The sequence below is a fragment of the Trichosurus vulpecula genome, chromosome 9, assembly GCF_011100635.1.
Source record: "Trichosurus vulpecula isolate mTriVul1 chromosome 9, mTriVul1.pri, whole genome shotgun sequence".
In the NCBI taxonomy this organism is placed as follows: domain Eukaryota; kingdom Metazoa; phylum Chordata; class Mammalia; order Diprotodontia; family Phalangeridae; genus Trichosurus; species Trichosurus vulpecula.
This window is the reverse complement of record NC_050581.1, coordinates 70,327,933-70,348,126: the sequence shown is the minus strand read 5'-3', so window position 1 is coordinate 70,348,126 and position 20,194 is coordinate 70,327,933. Positions and strand designations below refer to the sequence as shown.

Genomic DNA, 20,194 nt, shown 5'->3' with positions numbered 1-20,194 from the left:
TCAAAGCCCAGCCCAAATAGCACCTTGAACATGAGACCTTTCCTGATCCCCACCCTACATGCTAATATCCCTCATCCCCCAATTAGTTCGCATTTATTTTATATTTATATATAATTTAGATATGTAAAGGTGTGTCCCTTCATAGAATGTTACATTCTTTGTGGTCAGGAACTGCTTCATTTTTTGTTTTTGTATCATACATACAAAGTATATGTAGACCCTTTGAACAGTCCTAGCACATAGTAGGTGCTTAATAGAGGTTTGTTAATTGATTTTTTTCTTAGTCATCTAAGTCAATGAATTCCTCTGTTCCTGCATAGACTCTCATCCCCACTCCCCAGGATTATTGCTACAACTTCCTAATTGTTTCCCCTGCATCCAGTGTCTTCATTCTCCAATCTAGCCTCTACACATTTGCCAAATTGGTATTTCTAAAATGTCTATGACTGATTCCCTACCCCTTGATCCAAGTGTTCACTAGTTTCCCTATTGCTTCGAAGATAGCATACAAAATACTCTGCTTGTCATTCAGAACCCTTTAAAAATCCAACTCCCGCTTACCTTTGGGTTTTATTCTATATTAGTTCACTTCATGTAATCTCCATTCTAATCAAACTGGGCTTCTAGCTGCACCTGATACAGGACATTCCATCTCCTACCCTGGATCTTCACACAAATGATTCATCACTTCTGGAAAATACTCTTTCCTCATATCCCCCTTTTGGAATCCCTAGTTTCTTTCAAAATATATTTCAAGTGTCTCTTTCTCCAAGAGGCCTTTCCAAAACTTCCATCTAAAACCCCCTAAGTCTTGAAATTACTTTGTAAATGCTCACATTTACTTCCTTACGTGCATATGGTAACCACCTCTCCCACTACACCCAATCCCAGTAAAATGCAAGCCCTTTCACACTTAGTAGATGCTTATTTTTTTATACTTTAGTTTTTATTTCATAATCATAAGCTAAACTCTGTTGTGTAGCCAGACTTGTGGAAGGAATAAGGAAATGAAATCCAAAGAGAAGTGCAGCAACTGAGAGCACAAGGATTATAGGGTATAGCAGCAGACGAGGTTTGGGGGTGTTCTCTCCAGCTACAGAGGAATGGTTTGATGGTTAAGACAAAAAACAAAACAAAATAATCTTATGGCGGTTGTCCACATTCAGTGATAGTGATCTGCTTGCTGGTCTTGCCATCCTGTGAACCAAAATGCTCCATTACTTCCACAATGTTCATGCCTTCTTTCACTTGGCTAAAGACCACATGCTTGCCATCCAACCAATCAGTCTTAGCAGTACAGATGAAAAACTGGAAGCCATTTGTCTTGGGTCCAGGATTTGCCATGGACAAGATACCAGGACCAGTATGCTTCAGGATGAAGTTCCCATCAGCAAATTTCTCCCCATAGATGGACTTGCCACCAGTGCCATTATGGCATGTGAAGGCACCACCCGGGCACACAAACCAAGAATGATTCTGTAGAAGCAGGATCCCTTGAAACCAAGTCTTTGGAATCTTGTCTGCAAAGATTTCAAAAGTAATCCGGGGCTCATTATAGATGGTGAGGTCGAAGTACATGTTGGGGTTGGCCAAGGCCACAGATGCCTAGGCTGGACGTGATGGCGGAGGTGGTGGCGGAGGGAACCAAGACAAGTACTCCCAGTAGTGTCATCTGCAAAGTCTTAGTAGATGCTTATTAAATAATTCTTAAATTGATTGAATATGGTACAGTCAATAAGGTACAGTGTGAAGAACTCTGGATCAATGGGATCACAGAATTGGAACTAGAAGATATCTCCAATTTCATCACATCCAACTTTCTCTTTTTATAAAGAAAGAGCATGAGGCTGAGAGGTGAAGAAACATTTCCAACATCACATAGAAAAACTACTGGTAGAACCAGGATTTAGAACTTCTGTCTCCAAATCCAGCCCCTCCACCTCTCCCTGCCCCTTCACTGTTTTGAGTCAAGAGGCCTGGATTTGAGTCTCAACTATAATTTTCCACCTCTCATGTCATGGAGTGGTGTTGAAGAAAATACTTTCCACCTTTTTAAGTTCTATACTGGGTATCCCAAAAGTCAGTGCAGCTTTAAGCTCTGTTAGTGCATAAACTCAGACTTTTGGGACACCCTCCATAAAAATTAAACTGCAACAAGGATGGAATTCAAGCTCTGCCATTTACTAGTTGGGCCATTTTAGGCCTGTCTCTTTACCTCCCTTATCTGAAAAATGAGAAGATCAGACCAGATCAATGGTGTCAGACTCCCTGTGGGCTAGTCAGAAAATCACAAATTAACATAATCTATGATGTATTGTATTTTTATTAATTTTGTTAAACATATCCCACTTAAATTTTAATCTAGTTTCTGCTGTACTGAATTTTTTGTAGGCCAGAAGAAAGCTTTGAATTTTACACCTCTGCACTAGATGGCCTTTAAGGTTCATTTCAGCTCTAAATATATGATGCTACAGGGGCATTTATAAATATTTCCCCTCCTCTCTCCCAATAGCAAAAGGTAGAATTCTGTTTGAGTCAGGTTAAGATCATCATACTATCCTTGATGGCAGGTTTTAAAAAGCAATTTCATAGGAGTTAGGGGAGTGAGGGGAGGAGAGAAAGAATCAATCACAGTAGAAAATTTAGATTAGAGACTATTTGGGTTTGTGTAACAATGTTACTTGCAGCTGCTGTGAGTGTGTAAGAACAATAACACCAGCACACAGGAGGGCTGCTAGCACAGATTCTTCGATGTGCTTTTCTAAAGGAAACAACTTTAACAATCTTACTTTTATCAAACACACATATATACATATACAGATACAGATACACGTGTATGTGTGTCTGTATGTGTGTGTATATGTATATGTATATATATATGTGTGTGTATGTGTATGTATGTGTATGTGTGTGTGTGTGTGTGTGTATATATATATATATATATATATATCATTCACTTAGTTCAAGAGAAAAGTCAACACCCTGAACTTCAGAGAAAATATTCTTAATAAATGTTTGATCTATCTAGTTTTAGTTTGACAAAAAATTTAGTGTGCACCAAAATGACACAAAGTGAGTAACTCAATAGATGAAGTCTCCCAGTGCTGGGTAATCCCATAGAGGCCCCATATACACTAAAATATTCACAGCAGCAAAACCTGGAAGGAAAGTAGAAGCTCATCATTTGGGGATTACCAGAAAAAAATTTGCCGTGGAACAGTATTATGCCATAAGAAAAGGCTAACATAAGGAACTGAGAGAAACTTTAGAAGCTGTTATATGAATCAATATAGAGAGAAGTAAGCAGAACCTAGAGAACAATATGCACAATAACTGTCATAATATAAAAGAAAGCAACCCTAGAAGGCATCACTTTTTATACTTTACCACTCTGGAGCAGAGAGCTGGATTGGAGTCCCAGCACTGACATTTACCATGGGCAAGTCAAGGAGTGCTTTTAAAGACGTTTTCTGTAAATCTTTAATGATCTGTATGAATACAAGTTATTATGACAATGATGGAATAAACCCACAAGGAGGAAAGTGTACTGCAGTTGAAATAGTGCTGGGTTTGGAGTTAGAGGGCTTGGGTTTGAATACTTGATGGAGACAGCCCAGTGCCCTTTGCCACTGGGAATAGAAACAAAAAGCAAAAGCCACAGGAGTAATAACACTTCCTCTTCCTCTAGACCATTGGGGTGCTTTCACATTGTCCTTAAAATCTGTCATCTAGGATGGATTGTGGAGAAGGGTCTTGTCATGCCCCTCCCCTGCCATGGCCATCAACACCAAGTGCTGACCAACTGCCACCAATAGGCAGATAAATCCAAAAGTTGACTTAGGAGCAGTAGCACCTTTCAGACCCCAGATCCTGCCCTCACACCTCTCTCTCTCTCTCTCTCTCTCTCTCTCTCTCTCTCTCTCTCTCTCTCTCTTTCTCTCCCTTTTTCTCTCTGACTCTATCTCTGTCTTTCTCTCTGTCTCTGTCTCTGTCTGTCTGTTTGTCTCTCTCTCTACATATATATACATATATATGTAATGTATACAAACATGTATTTATATGTGTATTAATGGAAATGACACTAAAAAAAGGTGCCATTCCATCTGTCTTGCTGGTGTATCAGAAGGACAATTGGACCTTTCCATATGACCTTGCAGCTGGAAAGTCCTCTATTTGCTGTCTTTCCCAGTTAGGAGGAAAGCTCATTGAGGATTAGGAACTGTCTTATTTTTTTATTTGTATCTTCAACATTTAGCACAGTGCTTTCAACGAAGTTAGTGTTTAATAGATGTTTTTTCATTCATTCGTCCCTTCACCTCAAGTCTCTTTCCCTTCCCATATATCTTCTTTTAAACTGCCCTTAGGTGCAATTCAGACTATGTCACCCCCTACTCAATAAACTTCAGTGGCTCTCTAATGCCTCCAGAAGCAAATATGTCATCCTCTGTTTGGCACTGAAAACTCTTCATAACCTGGCTCCTTCTTACCCTGTCAATGTTCTTATAGTGCCCACCTTGTACTCCTTAATCCGGTTACACCAGCATATTTGCTGTTTCTCACACACAGTCCTTGATCTCCTGTTCTGGGCCTTAGCACTGGCTGTCTCCCCCCGCCCCCTCCCCCAGGCCTGGAGAGCTCTCCCTCCTTCTCTCTGCCTCTTAGCGTGCCTTCTCCTGTAATATTACCTGCCATCTACTCTGTAGACATCTTATATGCATCTAATTATTTACATGCTGTCTCATTAGAATGTAAGCTCCTTGAGGACAGGGACTGCTTTTCCTTTGCTTTGTATTCTTAGCACTTAGCACAGTGCTTCGCCAAGAGTGAGCACTTAACCAATGTTTTTTGATTGATTGATTGAGATCAACAGGATGACCATCATTCTAGGGGACTGCTAATAAAACAGCTCTTCTCTCAGTAGAAAGAAGGTGGACTTGCAGTCCATCTTCAGTCATTTCTGACTCTCTGTGATCCCATTTGGGGTTTTCTTGGCAAAGATACTAAAGTGGTTTGCCATTCCCTCCTCCAACTCATTTTAGAGATGGAGAAACTGAGGTAAACAGGGTTAAATGACTTGTCCAGGGTCACACAGCTAGCAAGTGTGTGAGGCCAGATTTGAATTCAGTTAGATGAGTCTTCCTGACTCCAAGCCCAGCAATTTATCCACTCCATGTAGAATATGTGTGTATGTAAATATATATGTACACACATAGAAATGTATACACATGTACATACATTATACATATATACATATGTGTACACATATATGCTCACACATATACATATATGCATATATAATACATATACACACAATACACATGTTTGCATACAATACATATACATATGTATGTGTATGAAATATACACATATATGTATATATGCATACACATTATACATACATACACACATACGTATGTGTATATACGCAATACATACACACACATAATACACAAATGTGTGTGCATACACAATACATACACATATGTGTATATGTGTGTGTATGATATATACACATGTATATATGTGTATATATATATATATATGCTGTCAGGCATGGTCAGTAAATTAATTTCCTTTCCTTTGCTTAATTGTATTTTGTTAGGAGGGAGGGTTCTGTGTGTGTGTAGTGATGAGAGCCTTGGGAAATTACAGTAATATTCAAAACAAGAATCAATAGAACATTGTGCAAAAAGAATCAATGAAGGTCACCCATATACCACTTGACTCTCTCGAATGTCTCACACCTCGATCATGATATTGTGTGGGTTCACACTGGGTAAAACAATGCCCGCTCAGATTCTATGGGTACACCACCCCCTCGGTAGAAGGTCTCTTTCCCAGCTTATTCACCTGGACTTTTCTAGGCTTTTTGAAAAGATAATAACAATCCACTGTGGCTATCCATCCAGCGCTTTGAACTGAAGGCTTTCCCCACCCCCTGAGGGTATCTTTAGAGCATTAAGGGCGGTATGGGCAGAACAGCCAATCAGAGTGATGAGTCTCTGCTGCCTGGCAAAGTAAAATTAATCTAAATCAAATACTTTCCACCTTGGCAATCTTAACTAATTCCCTCATGAAAGTACAAGAGAGATGTGAAACCCCTACAGTCAGTGTAAACCTCCTGGTAAGACGAGACAGGTAATACCTTTTAAGCTTGTTAATGTCTGAGCCTGCTGATTTCTACGACCGCCTCAAAGAATAGTTGAGTACTGCTCAGCCTCTCATTACAAAGAAATGCACCTTTCCATGAGGGGAAGCGGAAGATACTGCTGGGGTCAGCCTTTGTATATTATGACTCAGATACCACAGTGAAAGCCTGTGAGGACACTGGTTAAACTGAGCCCCTGATTGTCGATCGCTTCTGCTTCTCTCCCTTGGATCTCTCGCCAGAAGGCCTTGCCTCTGAATCATTCAAGCCCCAGATAAAAGAAGTTTCCTCTCTGAGAAGACTCCTAGGCCTTTCTGCTGTAGTTTTAGCAGGCTTCATTATGAAGCACAAGTTGGGTCCCATTTGAGGAAATGGTTTGGCATCATCTGTACTGTGTTCAATAAATAGGCTGACTGACTGCTTCAGAGTACCAGCACAGGGGTTCTTGACCTTTTTGATGTGTGACCTGGACCCCTTTAAATAATTGGAGGAAATACTTTCACTTACAAATTAGCGAAAATAAAGATACAGTTATGAGTAGGATGGTGAAGCCCTCTCATGGAATTTGGATGTCTGCCTTTCTGTGAATTGAGCGGGATGAATGGGGGTGGGGATTTTTTTGTCAGCTAGGTCTAAGTTTCGAGTTACTACCTGTAGGAATCCGAAACTTAGAGCAGCCTGTACCGCGCCCCTTCCCCAGCATGAGCCTTGCCAAATAAGAATAAAAGTGTCTTTAAGAGTTGGCATTGGCTAAATTGTACCTGGGATAGTAGATTTCAGTGTTTAGGTTGTGAGTCTCAACTCCACCAATGAGAGTAAAAGGTCAGTGGTGGGGTGGGGGTTGTTTGCATTAGGGTATAAAGCTAAGTTCTGCCTTCTGGGTGCTGCCTCTCCCTACTGATTGTCTGTTGGTTCAGAGACCACCCTTTCCCATGGGATTGGGATCATAATAAAATCCATTTCTACTTTCTACTTGAGAAGCCTCTGAGTTTAATTTTGGGTGAAGTTGCTGACCCACACAAGATAGAAATTACATATATTCATATATGTATAAATAAAATATACATGCATGTACACACATATAAATGCATACATGTATATGACACACATTCGTATACATGTATATATACAAGTATACACAAATGTGTATACATATATACATATATATACATATACATACATACATACATATATATATATATTTCCCTTGCAACTTCATGGACCCCCTTAGAGTCCATGGATCTTTTTAAAGAACTCTTATTCTCAAAAATGCCATGGAATTATGACTGCTCTGCCCTTCCTTGATAACAGTGACCTTGATTGAAGTGGTCAGTCAACTTATTTATTGAACACAGTACAGAGGTCCCAGCACTGTCTTTGGCACAGTGAGGACAAGTCAAAAAAATAAAACAAAATAAATATTCTTTCAAATACTCTTTCCAAATTCAACAAAAATTTCCAAATTCTACAAAATTCAACTCTTCAAGCACTTACTTTTTTTTTCAATAATCATATGCAAAGGGCATGGTCCCTTCCTTCAAAGCATTTGTAATCTAATAAAGCAAATGTGAACTCCTCAAGGTCAGGAACTATTTCATCTTTGTCTTATAACTTGGTACATCGACACATAGTAGGCGTTTAGTACTTGCCCGTGTTGAATTAAACTGAATTTATAGCACTTATAGCACTGAATTTGTCTTTTGAAGTTTCACGAGCCATAAAATGCTTAGCTTCCCACCCCCTTTTTCTATCACCAGTTTTACATCTAGATGCTAGCCTAAATGGACAAGTAAATCCTCACTCATAGTATAAGCTGTCTCACCTGACTTCATTAACATGCCCTTTGCCATGCATCCACACTAAGACTGAAACCATATTTTAGCACTCTATAGAAAGGATAATTTTTTTTTTTGCTGTTGTTGTTTTTGTTGTGGTGCTTGAGAAGCGGTGTGTTTCCCTGTTCCAAAGGAAAAATAAGCACAGACACTTTAAAAATAATAATACAGTGTTTGTGTGTTAAATGAAAAGGTATTATTAAGAACCTAGCAATTTCTCACAGCAAACTCCCAACTCTCAGAAGGATTTGGCAATGTGAGGACCCAAGGTGGCCAAGTCTTCCCCCTACCCCCACTCTTTTTACTCATCTTTTGTCAAATAAAGGGAGCTGAGCTTCGGAGAGGAAATAGCTAGGCTTTGGAAATAGTTGTGGAGCTTACTCTATTCTTTCATTTTAAAGGCTTTCCCTGTTATTTAATCCCATCCTTCCCTTCTCCTATGACACCCTTGATTAGCATGCTCTTCAGGCTGTTGAGAAAACAAACTGGGGCTATCAAAACACAAGCTACACTAAATTCCCTAGAGCTGAGATGGTGGGAGGATATGTTTCTCTGCCCCCTGGTGGCTGATCATAGAACAAACCTCTGGCTGAGGTTGCCATCATGGGTCGTTGGTTACCCTTCATCTGATGACCTTGGAGATGGTAACAAGTGTCAAGATTTTGCCCTGTTGCCCTACCTGTAGCATAGATGGAGATTACATGACTGGTCTGTCTGTGACTCACTGAGATTATTCGCTTTCCCAAAAAGGTGTCAGCTCCAAAATACTCCTGGTCTCAGGCAATCTTAGACAGAATAGGTTTGGAGCAGGTGCCAAGATTTCATTTTCCCATGTGGGCCTGGTAGGATTTGCCAGGTAGGTGATGGGATGGGCTAAGTAGGTACTTGGTGAAAGCCATGGCTTTGGAGAGTAATCCAATATTCATTCAAATCCATGAAATTATCTTGAAAACAAAATCTTCTTCTGCTATTAGAGACAGCATAAAGTAAATGAGAGCTCTTTCTTATTTCTTGCTGGGTTTGTAGCAGCAGTTTTAAAATAGCTGAGTACCAAGGACATTTTGACATGATGATAAAAAAGTGCTCTTTATATAAATGGGATCTCCCTTCACTGAATTGACATTCATCAGTCCTGTGACCTTTGGCTTTTCTATTCCCTGTTCCCTATGCCTGGAATACCTTGCCTTCTCATTTCTATTCCTTACAATTCCTGGTTTCCTTCAAGACTGAGCTCAAGTACCACGCTCTTTAGGACCCCTTTCTAAATCCCCAAATGCTACTGATTCCTTTTCCTTCCTCTCCACCAGGACCACCAAGGCTATTTTCTATCTGTTATTTTGTATCTGCCACTTATACATATGCATATTATCTCCTCAATTAAAATGTAACCTCCTTGAAGTAAGAGGCTGTTTTGTTTTTGACTTTCTATAATGGTAACATCACCATCAACAACACTAATTCATATAATGCTTTAAAAATCACAAAGTGCTTTACAAACAATATCTCATTTTATTCTTACAAAAAACTTTGGGAGGGGGCTATTATTATCATCATTTTACAGATGAGAAAACTGAGGCAGGGTTAAGGGACTTCTTGAGAGTCACACAGATAGTGAGTGTCTGGGGCCAGATTTGAACTGAGGTCTTTCTGTTGCTATGTCCAGTGCTATATCCACTGTATCCCTCATTCCCAGCGCATGATAGGTGCTCATTGATTGATCAGGAAGTCACTAAAACTTAGCTGGCTTCAGTACTTCATGTGTACAATGAAAGAGTTGGACTATATCGGGGGTCTTAACTTTTCTTGTGTCATGGACTCCTTTGGCAGCCTGGAGAAACTTCCAGACCCATTGTAAGAATAATGTTTTAAGTATATGTCATAAAATACATAGGATTATCAAGTAAACCAATTATACTTTAAAACAGTTATCATAATATTTTTATGAACGATTTCACAAACTCCAGGTTAAGAATCCTTGGACTGAATGATACATGTCTTGGGTCCCTTAGAGTTCCAAATGACAGTGACCTTGTAAGTCAACATTATCACTAAAATCCATCACCCCCAGTAAATATATAAGGTACAACTTATATCATGCCTATACCTGGAAAAAAGCGAGTTGTTAAGTCATTTAGCTAACTTCCCCAAGATCACGTAGTAAATTAGCAGCAGAACAGACAATTGGCATTATAATTTCTTATTCCTTGTCTTATAGCCTTCCTTCTAGCCCATCCTCGCTCTCCATATCAGTAATGAACCACTTCGTTGCTTCCTAATGTGCCATATGCCTCAGTCAACTTCCAGGCTGCTGGAGGCACTGGGTCACCATGCCACAATGCAATGTCGAAATGTCAAAATAATATCCCCATAACTATGACAACTGAGATGTTCAACACAAGGCACTGAAACATGTCCGAACTTTTGTCATGTTACACACAGATGTCATAATTTCCTGTTTCACCATTCAAAAATGTCTGCTGGTCATACATAGTATAGTAACTAAAAGGGATCTTTTTTCCCTCTGGTAATACAGTTTATTGTATCTTTGTTGCCGTTGTATTTTATCCCAATTCCTACTTTTTGTGGAGTGACTTATCTATCCATCGATCAGTCAACAAGTTATAATTAAGTTCCTTCCATATGCCAAGCACTTCTTGGGTTACAAAGACAGTAACTGAAACAATCCCAATGGGCAAGAAGCACATATTCTAAAGGAGAAGACAATTACATATGTAAGATCATACAGAATAAATATCAAGAGAATATACAAATAAATAGAAAGTATTGAATTACCTGGTAGTTTGAAAGGGGTTGTGTCTTGAAGGAAAAAGGGGACTCTGAGATGGAGGTGAGGAGGGAGTATGTGCCCGGCATGTGGGATGACCATGCAGAGGTAGAGATGGGAGATGGCATGTCATATGCGAGGAAGAGAGAAGGCTAGGCAATATATGGGGCTGGAAAAATAGAGTAGGACCAAATTGTTAAGGGGTTGAAATGCTGACTTGAAGGCATTCTGAAACTTGTAAAATGGTATACAGAACTCTCACTTTTTGTGCCTTGGACAAGAAGAACTCAACACACTCTCAATTCATTGGGGGCAAGAGTGTAGCAAAGAAGTTTGGGGGTACTGTGAGGATCAGAGATAAAATATAAAGCAAGGCAAGACCAAATCAGGGTGTAGTCCATATGGAGAAAGAAGCCCCATCTGATATTAACTAATTATTCCTCCTAACTAGGTACAATGTGATGCTATGGAAAAAGTAATGAACTCTGAGTGTGGAACAAAGAATCATGAACCTGAGTTTATATCCCAATTCTGCCATATACTGCCTATGTCACTTGACCTCTCTGATCCTCAGCATTCTCATCTGTAAAATGGAGGAGATGGACTAGATAGTCCCTTGAACTCTAAACCTATGATCTTATGATTCTTTAATAGAGATAACACAGAATACTTGGGAGTGACACCTAGCTCTACTATTTACTGTTTGTGTAACCTTAGACAAGACAAAATTTCTCTGAGCTTTTTCTTTTCTCATCCATAAAATAAGGATAACATGCTATGAGAAAGGCATGTTATGAACCTTAAAGTACTATAGGATGTATATTATAGCTCTTGTTGTTATGACTGCCCATGTGGAATTGAGCAAGTCAACAGCCTTAATAATGATGATGATAATTAGTCTTTATATAGTGCTTTAAAGTTTACAAAGCTCTGTACAAATATTATCTCATTTTATCATCATGACAACCCTAGGAGGAGGGTGCTATTAGTATATTCATCTTACAGATGAGGAAACTGAGGTAGACAGGTTAAGTAACTTCCTATAGTCACAAAGCTAGTAAGTGTCTCTGGCTGGATTTTGAACTCAGGTCTTTCTGACTTCAGGTTCAGCACTCTATCTGCTAATGCCACTTAGCTATCTCACATTTTCTGAGCCTCAGTATCTTCATTTGTAAAATCAGGGGAGTAATACTTTATCTTACCTATCTCTTGGAATTATGGTATGAATCAATTGAAATAATGCATTCAAAAGAGTTTCATGCTTTTAAAGAAATACATAAATGTAAGGATATTCTTTTTCTTTTTTTTCTCCCTCTCTTACCTACCCATGAGGTATTGTCTTTGGATCCCTAAAGACCTAAATAATAGCAAAAACCAAACTGTAACTCACAATTCTGGTGACTGGGCAGACACAAAAGCTACCATCAATTCACATTTCAAAGATAAATTCAGTTGAGGGTTAAAAGGAAAGGCCAGTTCTCAAGAGTGGAAACCCAAAGGTCCTTTAATGAAAGAGGGAACAGGATCAGGCCAGGCAGGAAGGGTGAAGCCACTGGTGGGGACAGGTGAACTCTCAGCTAGCCTGCTACATTAACTAAGTATTATTGCTACCAAAGATCATGGCTATAGAATTGACCTTAGAGTCAAGAAAAAGTACATTCAATTTCCTTTTCTAACATATATTGAATAAGTGACCCTTGGCAAGTCATTGGACATCTTGGTTAGATTTTTAAGATTACAAATTGCAAAAAGATGTTAAATATCAAGAGAAATAATTTAAAAATGAAAGGAGAATAGCACTTCTGGACATCTGATTGTATTATAAATCAATTATCTTCAAACCATTCGATGATAGTTTAAAAATAGAAAAGCAGATCACTGGAACTGACCAAATGAGGTGGAATTAGAAATAATCTAACTTGACCCAATATTTGATAACCCCCAAACCTACATCGCCTATGATAAAACTTCCTATTTTATAAGAATTATAGGGAAAACTGGAAATCTCTCTTACAAAATTTAGACCAATATTCTACACCATATAGCACAATAAATTCAAAATGGGTATGGGACCTGAATGTTAAAGATCATAGCCTAAAAACAACTGGAAGAGAATCAGATTAAGTACCTTTCACAGCCATGGATGGGATTCTAAACCAAAGAAGAATATAAATGATTATAAAATATGAAACTGATCATTTGTATTACATCTAGCATGAACAAAATTAATGTCACTTGGATAAGAAGAGAAGAAATGAACTGGAAAAAATCCTATATCAAATATCTTTGATCAATATCCAAGATATATAGATAAAGAAATTAAAATGTCTTAGACCAAAAGTAATCTCTCCTCAAAGATAAGTAAAGAATTTGACAAATTTGAACAAAATCCTAAACTAAGGATAATTAATATTATTATATAATATATAAATATTAATATATCAATCAATAAATAATAAAATAATCTTCATAAGCACTAAAAATAAGAGAAATGTCCATTAAAACAAAACTGAGGTTTTACTTTATATCTAACAACTTGGCAAACATGAAAAAAGATAGTAATAATTAATATGACAGGTGTTTTGCAAAGATGGGCACAATAATTCGTTGTTAGTAGAGCAGCAAATTGGTCTAAACATTTGGAAAACTATTTGGAATTGTGTGATGGAGGTGACTAAAATGTCCATACTCTTTGACCCAAAGATTCTATTGCTACATTTTTCTCCTAAGAAGGTCAATGACAGAAATGTAAAATAGTCACAGCATTAGTTTTTTCCAATATCAAATAATTGTAAACAAAGTAGATGCCCATCAATGAGGAATGACTGATAAGTTGTAGCACAATAATAGAATGGAATATGAAAGAAATACAGGAAATGATGAATATAGAGAAGAACTGGAAGATAGATAAATTGATGCAAGGTGAAGCAAGCAAAGCCAGGAAAACAAAATACATAATAAGTACAACAATATAAATTGAAGGAATAACATAAAAAATCAGTAGAAACCACATGCTTCAAAGTTGTAATGAATAGGGGTGGAACCAAGATGGCGGCTGGTAAGCAGGGACTAGTGTGAGCTCCGTAACGAGTCCCTCCAAAAACCTATAAAAAATGGCTCTGAACCAATACTAGAATGGCAGAACCCACAAAACAGCAGAGGGAAGCAGGGCTCCAGCCCAGGACAGCCTGGATGGTCTCTGGGTGAGGTCTATCCCACACGGAGATGGGAGCTGGGAACGGAGTGGAGCAGAGCCCAGCCTGAGCAGCGTAGACCAACAAGACCAGCAACTGGGCAGAGCATGCCGTAGCGCCCTGAATCAGTGAGCTGCGGCAGTTACCAGACTTCTCAACCCACAAACACCAAAGACTGCAGAGAAGGTTAGTGGGAAAAGCTGCGGGAGTGGAAGGAGTTCGCGGTTCGGTTCCAGCCCCGGGGGCAGCGGAGGTGGGGCAGCTACGGCTGTTGCTGCTTCCGGCTCCAGGCCCACCTGGTGGGAGGAATTAAGTGGCGGATCAGAGCAGGAGTGCACAGCCTCCTGAAGATCTAAGCCCAGTTCCAGTTGGGGGTTCTTGGGGAAGGAGCAGTGCTGGTGTGGCAGAGCTGGCACCTCCCCCCCAAACATGGAACATAGAACTCTCTAGTCTACAAGCAGTCATACCCCACTGAAAAACTCAAAGGTCAAGTTAGTTGGCTGGGAATATGACCAGGCAGCGAAAATGCACCAAGATTCAGTCTCAGACTTTGGATTCTTCATTTGCTGACAAAGAAGACCAAAACATACAGCCTAAAGAAGTCAATAAAGTGCAAGAGCCTACACCAAAAGCCTCCAAGAAAAACATGAACTGGTTCCAGGCCATGGAAGAGCTCAAAAAGGATTTGGAAAAGCAAGTTAGAGAAGTAGAGGAAAAATTGGGAAGAGAAATGAAAAGGATGTGAGAAAACCATGAAAAACAAGTCAATGACTTGCTAAAGGAGACCCAAAAAAATACTGAAAAATACACTGAAGAAAACAACACCTTAAAAAATAGACTAACTCAAATGGCAAAAGAGCTCCAAAAAGCTAATGAGGAGAAGAATGCCTTGAAAGGCAGAATTAGCCAAATGGAAAAGGAGGTCCAAAAGACCACTGAAGAAAATACTACTTTAAAAATTAGATTGGAGCAAGTGGAAGCTATTGACTTTATGAGAAATCAAGATATTATAAAACAGAACCAAAGGAATGAAAAAATGGAAGAAAATGTGAAATATCTCATTGGAAAAACCACTGACCTGGAAAATAGATCCAGGAGAGATCATTTAAAAATTATTGGACTACCTGAAAGCCATGATCAAAAAAAAGAGCCTAGGTATCATCTTTCAAGAAATTATTAAGGAGAACTGCCCTGATATTCTAGAGCCACAGGGCAAAATAGAAATTGAAAGAATCCATCGATCACCTCCTCAAATAGATCCCAAAAAGAAAACTCCTATGAATATTGTCGCCAAATTGCAGAGCTCCCAGATCAAGGAGAAAATACTGCAAGCAGCCAGAAAGAAACAATTTGAGTACTGTGGAAATACAATCAGAATAACCCAAGATCTGGCAGCTTCTACATTAAGAGATCGAAGGGCTTGGAATACGATATTCCGCAGGTCAATGGAGCTAGGATTAAAACCAAGAATCACCTACCCAGCAAAACTGAGTATCATGCTCCAAGGCAAAATATGGCTATTCAATAAAATAGAGGACTTTCAAGCTTTCTCAGTGAAAAGACCAGAGCTGAATAGAAAATTTGACTTTCAAACACAAGAATCAAGAGAAGAATGAAAAGGTAATCAAGAAAAAGAACAAGAAAAAGAAATTGCAAGGGACTTACTAAAGTTGAACTGTTTTGTTTACATTCCTACATGGAGAGATGATGTGTATGATTCATGAGACCTCAGTATTAGGGTAGCTGAAGGGAATATACATGTATATATATATATATATATATATATATGTTTATGTATATATGTATAAGTGAATGTGTATGTATGTATATGTGTATATATATATATATATATATATATATATACAGAGAGAGAGAGAGAGAGAGAGAGAGAGCAGGCACAAGGTGAGTTGAAGATGAAAGGAAGATATCTAAAAGAAATAAAATCAAATTAAGGGATGAGAGAGGAATATATTGAGAGAGGGAGATAGGGAGAGATAGAATGGGGTAAATTATCTCACATAAAAGTGGCAAGAAAAAGCAGTTCTGTAGGAAGAGAAGAGAAGGCAGGTGAGGGGGGAATGAGTGAATCTTGCTGTCATCAGATTTGACCTGAGGAGGGAATACCATACATACTCAATTGGGTATCTTACCCCACAGGAAAGAAGAAGGAAGAAGACAAAAAAGGGGGGAATGATAGAAGGGAGGGCAGATGGGGGTGGAGGTAATCAAAAACAAACACTTTGGAAAGGGGACAGGGTCAAGGGAGAAAATTCAATAAAGAGGGATAGTTAGGAAGGAGCAAAATATAGTTAGTCTTTCACAACATGAGTATTGTGGAAGGGTTTTACATAATGATACACATGTGGCCTATGTTGAATTGCTTGACTTCTTAGGGAGGGTGGGTGGGAAGGGAAGAGGGGAGAGAATTTGGAACTCAAAGTTTTAAAAACAGATGTTCAAAAACAACAACAAAAAAAAGCTTTTGCATGCAACTAGAAAATAAGATACACAGGCAATGGGGCGTAGAAATTTATCTTGCCCTACAAGAAAGGAAGGGAAAAGGGAATGGGAGGGGAGTGGGGTTACAGAAGGGAGGGCTGACTGGGGAACAGGGCAACCAGAATATACACCATCTTGGAGTGGGGAGGGGAGGGTAGAAATGGGGAAAAATTTGTAATTCAAACTCTTGTGAAAATCAATGCTGAAAACTAAATATATTAAATAAATTTAAAAAAAAATAAAAAAAGAAAATCCTGAACATCTTCAGTTTATGCATAGCATTCTTGTAGGATCATAGATCTAGAGTTAGAAAGGACTTTATATTCTACATGTACACAAATAAATGTAGAAAAGGGAAAACTGAGGAGGGAGAGAACATTTACAACAGTGAATAGTCCCATTTGGCTAAATGCTTTGTTCATAGTTGCACAGCAAGTCAGTGGCACAGCTGAGATCAAAACTCAGGTCTCCTGACTATATCGCAACTGATCTTAGCAGGTTATGTACTAAAATGTCCAAATTAATAGCATATTTATTTAACTGTTAAAATACAAAACTTTGAAACCTCTTTTGCCTGACTACTCTTCTAAAGACAGCTCTTGTTTTCTTACCAACAAAAATAGTGTCACCTACTCTAATCTTTAACTAATTGCTCCAGGATTTCCAGTTGGACCAAACTAAGAAGGAGAGGAAATGGCTATTTTTGAGCATTGATGGTTAAAGGTACTGAATCTTCTCCTTCTTTTTGAGTCATTTACCAGACATGATTGATAAAGTAATAGGTGGGTTTTGTTTTCGTAGCAGCAACAGTGGTAGAGGTGGAGAAAGAAAGAGGGTTGGAAAGGAGAATAAGGGTACAACATATCAGATATTTAACTAAGACAGGCTAAAAAATCAATATTAATCCTTCACTGGTGGCTGAAATTTTCAGACAACTTAAGCAGATGAATGGACCACAGTGTCAGTCAGTAGTATTAGTTTATCCATTGTCTCACTCTTGCACTAAATGAGAACTGTTGTTGATTAAAAAATCCATTCCAGGGATGGCACCTCACATGTTAAGCAGTTTTCATCTTAAACCCTAACCCAATCCTTGGACAGAAAATGGTCCTCTCTTCACCTTGTCAGACTTTTCTGTAATTGCACCAATCTCCCAAGAGTAACTCACTTTCACTTGTGGATGGAATTCTTACCAGCTCTTGAAAGATCAGAGAAGTGAGTTTCTTCCTTGGGGAAAATGGTAGCATAGACCCCTCTTTTCCTGGAGTACTCACCTCTTGGGCAGAAGAATGCCTTTAAAGTCATGGAAACCACACTGACTGAAACCTGAGCTATTGCTAACTGGACCAGAAACCAGGTACTGGAGGTTTTTAGCCATGTTCATCTCTGTAACTTCCATGGTGGAGCCCCGCTGTCCTGATGGGGTGAACCTCAGCTGATTTACTATTTCCAGCCAACCTCATCTATGTTCTACTTTACTCCTTGTGCCTTAGCTAATTTTCTTGACAGCCTCATCAGTAGCCTTGCCATATGTTTTGTACCCTCTTTACCCTCTTCCACTTATTTCCCTTCCACTTAAGGAATCATAATCAAATCAACTCTTCCATTGTTCCAAGAAGGAAGAATCTACTTCTTTAAAGTCTTACTTATCATTCCTATAACTTTCCAGACCCCTGTGAATTGTTTTTCTCATTAGAATGTAAGCTCCCTGAGGCCACCCACTGTCTTTATTGTTGTATTTTTATCCCCAGAGCTTAGCTTAGAGGCTGGCATATAGTGTTTAGTAAATGTTTTTTTTCATTTATTCCCTTTTACCCCCATAAAGGAGCTGTGTCTGAAACATAGCAAATAATTAATAAATGCTTGTGACCTACCTACCTGCTGGTAAGAGATGCAATGTGGTATAGAAGATGAAGGACTGGCTTTGGAATGATGAGGACTTGAGATCAAACTTGTCTCTGAGCTGTCCTAGCTGAGTAACTATAAGTTAAGTCACCCCACCTCAGCTCCCCAAGCAATTCTCTAACATCTTGATGAGGTACTGTGTTGCATTTCTGGATGAACGTTTCCACACCAGGAATTCCTTACACTGATGAAATACTAATTCTAGACTACTGTCCTTACACACACACACACACACACACACACACACACACACACGCACAGGTGGGGGTCAGAGAGAGAGAGAGAGAGAGAGAGAGAGAGAGAGAGAGAGAGAGATTAATGAAGACAGGCTTAAGAATGGATCTGTTTGCATTTGATAATTGATTTAAGAAAAAAAAAACTCCCAGGTACGAGAATACAGGTCCTAGTTAACAGGACTTCTTCCTGCCTTCCAAAAGGGTCACAAGTCAGAATGAATGAATGAACGCATGATTTTTTCCCTTTTTTCTTTGACTTCTCTGATTATTCATTGGAAATGATCATACATTCACATATATTTGTTCACTTTAAACAGGCTCAGTTTACCTAAACTGTCAACTGTGACAGAAGCAGAACTTCAGAGAATTATCGAGAGTTTAGGTGGCTAAGGAGATCTGTGGGCTCAAGGAGAGGAAAGACAGGATGGCTGTATTACCTGGAAGATAGGATCTCACCCTACACAAAATGACTTTGGAACATAGTTGCTTTGATAAAGAAAGGTGATATTAGTCCTACCTCTGTTTTGCTACAGACTCTGAACTTTTCAGGAACAATATAATCAGTGCTACTAAGTTTGAAGAAAAGACCAGGGTATTCATTAACCTAAACTTAGACACCACAAGGTACAAAGAAAGGAGGAAAAAAGAAGTCATTTATAGCTGTGGTTAAAAATAAAACTATGGAAAACCTATCTGGAATAAAGTAGTAAATAATAGCCACATTTTAGCTCTGAGAGGGAGCCACTCAATTCAGAAAATGTTTATTAAATAACCAATATGTGCTAGGTGCTCTGCTAGGTAGTGGGGATTCATAGACAAAAAAGAAACAGGATCTGCTCTCAAGGAGCTTAAATTCCACTGCAAGGAGAGAGAGCCCAAGTTACCAAGTGGAAATTCATTGGGCTCAACTATTTCCTTCCATTGAATGCGTTTTCTAAAATGTAGAGGACCATATGGAAAGAGTGAGAAGGAATTACCCCACTGCTTGTACTACCCAGCAAAGCTCAATGAGTTAAATGAGGAAGGAGAAGTCTGATATTACTAGAAACAAAAGATAAGGTGGTTGAATTATCTTTCACACGAAGGAAGGAACTATGGTGTAAAGCACCTAGAGTCGGGAGACTTGTATCAGTCCCAGCTCTGCCAGCTGGCTGACTGGGTGACTTTGGACAAATCACATCACGATTCTGGGTCTTGGTTTTCTCATCTGTAAAATGAGGGGATTGGACCTGATGTTCCCTCTTCTATCCCTAATAGTCCATGGCTCCATGATAATCAAATATGGAAGTGGTGAGACTTGAGGCAATTATCCAAGGATATGTCATTGCCCTTGTGTGGGTACTCCTTCTCACACCCTTCCGGCACCAAAGCCCTACTTGTCTTAGTAGACAGTATTCAAATTCCTGCACCCGAAAATGAAACGAAACAAAAGATCGGATCACCTAACAGCTCACCTACAAGAGATGAGACTCCAACATTAGGTAGGCGAGTCATTCCACCCAGCTTTTTCAGCTTGATAAACCCTGCCAGAACTTGTACTTCCCTGGCCCTGCCATTAAAAACTAAAGATCACCTCTGTGAGGCATCAGAGT

At 39.0% G+C, this 20,194-nt stretch overlaps 1 pseudogene; it reads right to left on the bottom strand.

The window, feature by feature from the left end:
• Positions 1–1,143: 1,143 nt before the first annotated feature.
• LOC118832146 overlaps positions 1,144–20,194 on the bottom strand; it is a 59,443-nt pseudogene continuing 40,392 nt past the window's right edge.